Here is a 9,608-nt window from a genome sequence, read left to right on the forward strand (position 1 = left end):
TACAAGGTATTAATATAACGCCATCAATTCAGGCAGATAATAAAAATTGACGGTAAAGATAACAAGAAAACATCAGGTTTACGTAAAAACAAAAGAAGCTCCTGCATATGCCGGCATAAAATTATGTTGGTAATGACCGAAGAAATTTTATAAACAATACATTTAGCCGAATTGAAACTTCCTGCCAATCGTGAAACCAGCCACTTCTTCATTCTTCCGGCTCGGTCAGTCTTATGAATAAAAGTGATCTATCTTGGGTAAAAACCGGAGCTCATCATGAATATTAATCTCAGCCAATACAACAGCATGCATCTCACTCACGGAACATTAAACTAGACAGGCAAACTCGTTTCAGTGCCTGGGTGTTCGCTTTAGTACGTATTAAACGTGCAAAGCAGTCAACACATTCGTTCCTTGGTTAGATAAATAACAAAAGTCCGCTTTACGGGTGCATTGGTGGAAAGAAGTGTTCCCATATCCCAAGAGCTTCTCAGGGTCCGAAAAATAGGTAAGACAGTCAAGGGAGCCTCACTATTTTTTGTGTAAGTATTTCCATACATCCCCCAATGAAATTTCAATTCGTTCTTCTTAGGCTTCTGATCAATAGACCACAGAAAGCATTTCAAAAAGCCGGTCAGACTCTCGCAGGAAAATACGTGAGGAGTTGCGTCCTGATTGACAAGCGACAGCAACTTTCATGTAGAACTAATACATTTGCTCGGCCCCAGCAATGAACCTGATAAGTGCCACCATGGAGTGCCGCCGCGCATAATTAGGAAACAGTGTATAGCCTCAATTACAATATCAGAAAACTAAAGCTCTAGTTCACGAGGATTGCTTGGTGGGTAAGTTGTGAACGCGTCTTAAAAGGAGTTAAGCGCACTTAAGACAACGACACAGAAAAAAAGACATACGACACAGAAAGAAAAAAAAAAAGACATTCCTCTGTTTTATGTAAGCAGTGCCGGAGGGGTGGAATGTCAATTTTCTGTCATAGTAGAAGCTCTGCGAAGAGTTCATTTGTGTGTTCTTGTTTCATTTTAATGTGTCAGTAAGCTGCGTCAGTTCACGCGCACGTGTTTTTTTTGCTGTTGTTGTTGTTGTCGTTGTTATTGTTGTTGTTGTTGTTGTTGCTTCGCGCCCCATGCGGGTTAGCCGAGCGCAGCAGCGCCATGCTAGCCTAAGGTGCATTTCTTGGAAGTACCGCCTGTTTTAATACGCAGCATTCTTTGCCGAGTAGACCCCCCCTCTCCTAGTCATGACCGCTTAATGCCCTGCATTCGCACAGAAGTGCCCAATTGGCTGAAGTGGCACATAATAGGCGGGTTTTCTTTTCGAAATGAGCCAAACCCACAAACCGAAAGAAGAAAAACTTGGTAACTTTTCGTTAGAAAATGGGTGCCAAGAAAATAGGTGAGATAACGCACTGGTAACTATTTCGTATCGAAAACGAGCCTGATCCTGCTGTGGCACGTATTGAAACCCGCCAAATTCATTTGCCAAATGAGAGTTTGCTCTTGGCGAGACTGTTCGGACTGTTTCCTGGGTGCTTTCGGAAGTTTTGTTTTTTAGAGCTGGCTTATCATGAATTAAGACGGCAATTAAGAAATATGCGAAAGATCTGTCCCCAGACGTCGACGACAAAGTGAAGAAAAGAAGAAGCAAACGAAATGAAACTGAGAGATGTGAAACAATCATTTCATCTCGTTTTCCCTTCCCCACGCAGTTTATCTGGTTATTTTTATTTTTTTACTCCCATATTTACCATTCTAGTTTTTAACTAAAATCCGCCGCTTACAATCCTGAAAAATCCCCCCCCCCTTTCCTCTGAGGGTACAAACCACTCCATGAAGGTAAAGAATATTTGAGCAGCCTTCTTTTGCAGCATTTTCGAAATTCATAGCAAGGCAATGAAGAGCTTGGTTACTTCATGAGTGCCTCCAGGCGTGCCCAAGAAAATTATCGTACGGAAGAATTCGATCACAGCTGCTAATGGTGCCAAAAGGGCTCGCTTTTTCTTCTTGTATAGTTCCACTGTTCTTGAAGCCCCCTTGCCGATATCTAATGGCTTTTCCGCCCAAACTCCATCTCACCCGTCTTAAAAGTGAATTTTAATACAATTTTCATAGAAATGCCGCATCAAATTCAGTGTTTCATTTCAGTAAGAGCCAAATCCAAACTTATCATTTTAATATTGCTCAAATTCACCGTATAACTTCTAATTACTTGTACCCGTAAATTTCCCCTAGCTGGCATGTAAAACGTATCATATAAAAGCCTTGACAGCGTGGCATTTAGGTACGGTAAAAAACTTTCGCCTTTTTCTCAAATTCGAACCGAAGCTCCTTATATTATATAATCGTTATTATTGCGCAAATGAAAATAATTGGTGCAGCGTAATTTTCGAAGACCAAAAATTTTTAAAAATAGGAAATAAAATTTTTATAAGAAGAAACTGGCGAAATCAAAAATATGCATCTTGTACTTCTCCGAAACACGAAGACCAAATTAAGAACGCCTGCAAGAGAATGTTGTAAATGCGAATAAAATAATAGCGAGAACGAACAATCCGTGTAAATCCCTGCATTTCCACAACAATTCATCATTGGCGGAAGAAACACATGTAATCGTTATAATAGCTTAAATGGGTAGAATTCGTGGGACGTAATTTTGAAAAACTGAGAAATCCAAAACATTGAAGAAATAAAAATTTTACAAAAATGACGAAATCAAAAATATCGTTCTGATAATCTCTTCCAAAAAACGACGGGTAAATAAAATATTGCCCGGAAAGATCGCTTGAAATACAAACAAAAAATGGCGAAAAGGGGTAAAGCTTTCACTATGCCTTGCATCTGCTGAGAAATACGTAAATGGCGAAGTAAAGGCACTTAATCGCTATATGTAATAGTCTGAATATCCACAGTTTAACAGAATAAACAACAGAATATTTAACAGCAATAAAACAACTAACGGATTTGACTACCAGTACCCAAGTCAGTCCACAATTCAGCAAGGTCCCTCTCAAGCATAATCTAGCATTCGTTTCTTTTTTTTATATATATACGTATCACACCGATCGAGCGGTCCTCAGCGGAAAAACAGCCGGCGTACTGCTTGCGACACGAGGTGGTCACACCCAACATAAGGGTTCTGAACCCTTTGTTTTCCAGTGCACTGAAGTAGATAAAAACGCACCACCACGCCGGAGCACCGAAAAGGCGAACGTATGCAAAAGCGCGCGCGAGCGAAACCAAAGCTAGTCTCCCCACCTCCCCGCCGACACGACACTCGTTACGCGCGATAACTCAGCAGAATGCCAAACGCAATCGTCACAGCACACCTGGCAAACACCGCGCAGCTGTAGGCCGCTCCATGCTTTTGAATGTTTACGGCGGCACGTTCGAGCGATCCAACGTCAGAAGTGAAATTCTGCTTGCAGTTCGTGAGGGTGCTTCGTAAGAATGCGATCGAAGTCTCGCCTTGCTTTGAACAGCGACAGCGGCAGCACTTCCACGATACGAAGCTTGGAGCGCAACGCTGGCGAACAATCTTTGGTCTCCTCGATTCGGCTACACTTTCTGCACTAGTTCACAAAAGTGCCGTGCAAGTGCAGCGCCAGTTTTTTCCCACGCTACACCTTGCACGAGACGAGAACTCGCACAGGGGCTAGTGCAGAAGTGTAGAAGAACTGGTGCAGCACGGCGTCAAATCGAGGGCTGAAGTGCAGGTGGCGCAAGGTGCACTAGCAAATCGAGTGCGCGAGTGCTGCACCGCCTGAACTGGTGCAGAAAGTGTAGCCAAATCGAGGAGACCACTTGTACGGCGCCTTCGGCGACGGCGCTCGCCTCCATCTCTACCGGCAGCCAGCCGGAGCCACTAAATGCTACCGCGGGCCTGAGTGTGGTAGATTTTCCATAATGCATTGCGCGGGAGGAGCCCGAGGAGAGGAGAAAGCGGTTTCAGAGGAGGTTGGCTTGCCGAAGCTGGGCCGCCTGACGTCATGCTCCCTCCTAACATTTTTCTTCCTCCATGGTTCCCGCGAGGGCAGGTGGGCGTAATTTTTTTAGATGCAGAGCATCTGATTCACTCGCCTTGTCCCTCCGGCGTCGTCGTCGTTGTCGTCGTCGTCGGCGTCGGCGCTGTCCACCCCTCCCCCATTCTCCTCGCCGCGCCAGCTGCGCTCTCCGCCGCTCACCCCCTCTCCTCTCCGATAGCGAACACTCTCTCACGAGGGGCATTGGATTGGATTCGATTGGCTTGGCTTGGATTGGCTTGGCTTGGCTTGGCTTGGCTTGGCTTGGATTTGGATTGGATTGGATTAAAGTGGATTGTGTTGGATTGTGTTGCGTCATAGCCGCGGCACGTTGCGTCATAGCCGCGGCAGACGCGCTGGGGCCGGCGCATGTACAGTACTCTCTCTTCCGCGGTTTCCTCTCCTTCGGGCGCGCTGCGCGTATAACTGGTGTGCCGTTCTCCGGCGAAGCAACATCCACGCTTGGCTCAAACACCTAGAGTTCACGCCGCTTTACAAGTACGCCAACGTCGTCATCGACTGGGACCGGCTTACGCAGTCCCCTCAACGTTATGCGCGCTATAAAACGCGGTCGACCGGACCTTCGCCGCTCCGCCTATGCGTCGCATCTACACAGGGGTTCCCACGAGGGGAGGTGGTAGTTTTTTGCTTGTGATTCGTTCTCCTCCTGGAATACGATCAGTAAATGCTTTGTTGGCTTAATCAAACCTGCCTCCATCTGAACTTTCTGTTGTTCCTACAATCTCGACAGATGCACAAGCAAAGGACCCCCGACCTAGCAGATCTAAATAACAGTTGCCGTCCCTCTTAGCAGCGCAAGCTGGTACGGACCGGGACACTGTTCTCTTTGCCGGAAGAAATAGGGTCAGTTTTGTCATAAAGGGTTAACAGCGCATAAAGACAACGACGCACAAGGAACAGAAGACAGGGCAGACGGGTAGATGCCTTAACGATAGGCTGAGGGAACATAAAAACCTCGTAGGAAAAACGGCTGTTTCGGGCCACCTAACTGCGCACTGCAAAGATTGCGCCTGCGTGCCGCTGTTCGGGGAGTGCTCAGTCATTGCTAGAGGGAAGGACAGACATACGTGAGAGGTAAACGAGGCACTCGAAATTGAACGGCTTGATGAAAACTGCGTCAGCAGGGCATCTGTTGCACTCTCAGAAAAAGAAAAAAACAGTTTCTGTAGCAACGAGCGTAGGAGGCGGGGCGCCAGATAAGCGTAAGTTATTTTTTTGGGCCTTGTTATTGGATGTGTGTTTGTTTATATGTCTTTCATGGCGAAATAAAAAATCAGTTGTAGTTCAGCGCTTGTCCTATCTTCCCTTCCTTGTGTGTCGTCGTCTTTGTGCGCTGTTAACCCTTTATGATGCTACACCAACTAGCCCACCAAGCCATCCTCGTAAGTTTTGTCGTCAGCACTATTTTTGGATTGGATTGCAAACCTTTACTGAGCATAAAAGTGGTAGCCGCGAGCGCAGCGCAGCAGCTTTGGCGCGAGCGATGAGGCGTTCTTGGTCCTCGCAACGTAAGCTGGCCAGCGCGCGCTTCCACTGCTCAAGGGATCGGGAAGGGAGGCTGTTTGGTGCGTAGGGGCATTCCCAGGCCAGTTGGTAGGTGGTGTTCGGGATCGACGGAGCAAGAGGGGCATATCCCTAATATTTATAAAGTCTGTACTTATGTCTCCTTTATTTTGTTGGGTACGTTAACTGAAGTGGCAACACCGTATTAATCGTGCATATATGCACCATTTTTGTCCATCTGAGAACTCCTATAAGGACCATTAGTGCTTCTTCGTACAACTGCATCGATGCCACATTGCCTTTGTTGTTCGGCGAGCAAACACTCATACCAGTAACAGATGCTATGCTCCTGTCGGCCTCTCTACGGAAAGCGAACAGAACTGCTAATCATGCACCACCAATGCGATCGGAGTGCACAGACGGAGAGAGAGGAGGGCGCAGCAGGTAAAGAGAAAAACTAAGTTTTGACGAAGAAAAGCAATCTATTGAGAGAGCAATTCCGCTGAAACAGCGTCGTCCGTCCGTCTCAATATGCAAAGCCAGCGATGCACCCTGTTGCTGTGAAATGGTACGAGTTGGTATCTCGAATGGCGCGAGTGCTTTTATGCCACCGGCCACCATTTCCCTGCCCCACCCATTGCTGCGTTCGCCGATAAAAAGTTTTACCAAACCCACAACGGTGTCGCAAAATCGAGCATCACTGTACGCATTCATTCACTGGTTTAATTTATTTACACCAACTGACTGACTCAACGTAGGACTCCCGTTGTCCGAGTAATTTACGTTGGAAACGAGTAGTGAACTGCGCTTCAGATAGTCGAAGAGCCTCACTTCGTATGAACGCTGCCTCATGTATGGCGGCGGCAGGAATGTTGCCGAAGACTAACACTACCAGAAAAATCCTTTAACGTTGGTAGACATGAATTTCCGAAATTCAGCTACGTAGGTTGTGTTGCGACCGGGCGGGGGCACCCGATCCGAGCTCCGCGGCCTCCGACATACGAGTGGTAGCGTGTATGATGCGAGCGGCCAGCCGCTGTTGCAGCCGTGAAGAAGTCCAGAAGCCGTAGGCTAACGTAACTGTTTACTTCATAGCGAGAGATGAGCCGAAGCCAAAGAACAATGCCCCGACGGGCGAGGTTACAATACAGGACTCGAGCAGAGCGACAACATCGATTCGCTGCTCTAACAGGAATGGTTTACAACGCTTGGGAGCTCTATTTATACCCGAAAGCGGTAACGGTCAAACGCCAACACGCTGGAACACGCACTACACTCTTTCCAGAGTTCGTAAGCTGTTCATAGCCTCGGGCACGTTGAGTCCGAGAGAGGGGAGAGAGGAGGACTCCGTTGCGATCACCGGGGCCTCTGTCCTTGAAGAGCGTGGAGACGAGCCACGCAGGCAGCCGCCGAAGTTCAGCCGCCGTAGGCAGCCGCCGAATGCGCAGAGAGCGAAGCGTCTGACGAGGCTTTGTCGCAACTTGTTGCCGACATGATTGCGCCTGTTTTCGAAGGCGCACGAGTGGCTTCGCCGCACAACCGAGGAGTGATGCGGGGAAGTACTGCGGCGCTGGCCCATTCGTAACAGTTGCAAGGCGACAAAGGTCGCCTCAACAGATTACTAAAATATGGAATAATCATCGGCGACACTTCAAGCACCAGAGCTGCGTTTGCTGTTTTTCTCCGTAAATTTCATTTTTGTCCTCTAGTTTACAGCGTCTTTCGGCGTTTGTGTATCCAGTACTTTTCTTAGACTTACCTGGTGTGTGCATGTACGCCAGCCGCATCGGAAAAACACCTCAAGCGACCAAGGTCTTCACACACCGCGGCTAGGCAGCCGCGAAACGAGGATCCTGCGTTAGCAGACACTAATGAGAGATCCGTGACGCAGCCTGCTGTGCCTGCGAAAACACAGGCGCAAAAAAGCAGCTGTGCGGCGATAACGGGGGGTTGTGTTCACGAGGACGCAGCTGCGTGGAGGCATACTGTCCTTAACGTGAGATGGTAAAATTTCTAATAAGGGAGAGAAAGTTCGCCTGGTATCAATTTTTTTGTCCTATCCCTTTGTCCTAAGCCTTTGAGATGAGATGTATTGCCTACATAGCAAACGGAAAATGGCGCTGCCACTGGAAAGATTATTTGTACGCGGGGGTGAGCGAGAAATGGTGCCAGGGTGCGAACTAAATTATCTCTTTTACCAAATTCAGGTGTGAAACTCTCTAACCGCTGGTGGACTTACGGCATTTTCGAAGCTAGCTTGCTTCCGTGAGCCAGATGACCATGCAGCAGAACTTGGTCTTACTGCTTACTTCCAACGTTTTAGGGGTTCAAAATAAACTGACGGGAAACGTCTGTTTCCGGTGGATCTTTTTAGCCACTGCGAGTCGGCCTCCACAGCTGCGCGATTTCGCCACGATGCTTCACCGCCGCACAGGTGAACGGAAACCGCCCTGCCGTACATCAGCCTGATATGCGCCCTTCCGACGCGAAAATGCATAGCAGCGGAACAAGATTATGTTCTCCGTGAGCCTTTCTTCAGGGCAAATCAAGAGCGCTGTGCTAGAACATGTGCTATCGGTGCTTCTTTATTCGTGACCGGACGACAACACGAAATGTACTCCTACTTCGCACACATTTCTAAGCAGATTAATTTCTCTGACTTGCTTTCTGTTTTTAGCTGCCTGCGCCTTTCTGTGGCATCTGTGCTTCTGGGGAGCTTTTCTGCTTAGGCATTGCAACTATTGAAACAAAAACCTTACCTTACTAACAACCTCCAGTTAACAAGCAAGCCATAGTTAAGTGTTCCGGCTATATTCTGAAATATCAGTGAGATTCTTCTCTCTTTCGGCCCTCGTGCCTAGCTTCATTCGAAGCTAAAGTGGATTGTCCTTTTTGAGGCCCCACGAGGCAGGCTCTGTTTTCTAACCCCTATATAAGCGTTTCTGTTTCTTTCTGACTCGAACACACCTAGTTACTGAATGCCGTAAACTTTATAACACAAGTAACCTGAAACCTGTGCTTTAAACATCAATGTACACGTAGTTATTTTAACCAAGTGTGCACGTATTTAATGATCGAGAGCGGTACACTACGACTGACCTTTTAGGGAGACTCAAATTCACAAAGAAAGGCACAGGTGGCTGTCGGCTTATGAGTCGTCTCATTCATACGGTGAGGCATTTTTGCGGCGTTTATGTTTTAAACAAGGCCGTGATCGATACAGCTTTAGCAGATCCGCGTAGAAAAGCTAAACCAACCTGTAACCACATCCAATTATATGATATATAGATAAGGCGAGAATAGCCGCATTCGCGTCTGACGTCCAATGATGGTGATCTGCTGTTGCCGTCACTGAGGCTCGAGAGGGCGAAACCAGCAAGTGCCGTTCGAGCGCCCTATTAAGTTACAACTGTTTTTGTAACATTTGCTGAATGTATTATATGAGCACTAACGTGACCTTAAACCGTTGTGCAGGGTGTGGACCACGAACAGCGATTGGCATTGATATCCGCTGAATTGCTAGGGCAACGAAGCTGTTAAACCGCTACTATAGGGCTAGCACTTGTTATGTTTATAGCAATTCGTGTTTGAAAGAATTCGAGCATAATTGAGCAGTTAAGGTATTTAGGTGGGATCTAATTTGGCTCTTACACGTGCACGATGATCGCAAAACAAAGTCACGTTGCCAACATCCTCTTTTTAGCGCTGGCAAAGCTGAGGACGTGGAAGATTCAGAATCCATTGCGACGCCTCTCTGTCTTCGACGCTGCGGAGAGGAACTCACGCGTGGGACTCCTTGGTACGTTCCGAGGACGGGGATGGGCATGAAAATGATGTTGGTGGCCTTTGGTGAACATACATACCTAATCAGTTGATCGCCCAATGATGAGTGGTTGAAAAAAAGGTGTACGACGAAGAGCAACCCAATCGGCTCCGCACTATGGCCCGCCTAACCGTGGCACAAGGTCTAACCGTGGCACGAGCCCGTCTCCGCGCTGCTCGTGGTATGTTCATCAAGGTTTGCGAGCGCTCACCTCACGACAAGACG

At 47.5% G+C, this 9,608-nt stretch overlaps 1 protein-coding gene across 1 annotated transcript in view; it reads right to left on the bottom strand.

The window, feature by feature from the left end:
• LOC144167532 (solute carrier family 22 member 7-like) overlaps window positions 1–7,458 on the bottom strand; it is a 29,262-nt gene extending 21,804 nt beyond the window's left edge. The window contains exon 1 of the mRNA XM_077696774.1: window positions 7,320–7,458. The gene's annotated coding sequence lies outside the window, so the exon portion shown is untranslated. The remainder of the gene's footprint in view (window positions 1–7,319) is intronic.
• Between the last annotated feature and the right edge of the window lie 2,150 nt (window positions 7,459–9,608).

The sequence above is a fragment of the Haemaphysalis longicornis genome, unplaced genomic scaffold (genome assembly GCF_048455015.1).
Source record: "Haemaphysalis longicornis isolate Haplotype H1 unplaced genomic scaffold, Haemaphysalis longicornis Haplotype H1 scaffold_2, whole genome shotgun sequence".
NCBI lineage: Eukaryota > Metazoa > Arthropoda > Arachnida > Ixodida > Ixodidae > Haemaphysalis > Haemaphysalis longicornis.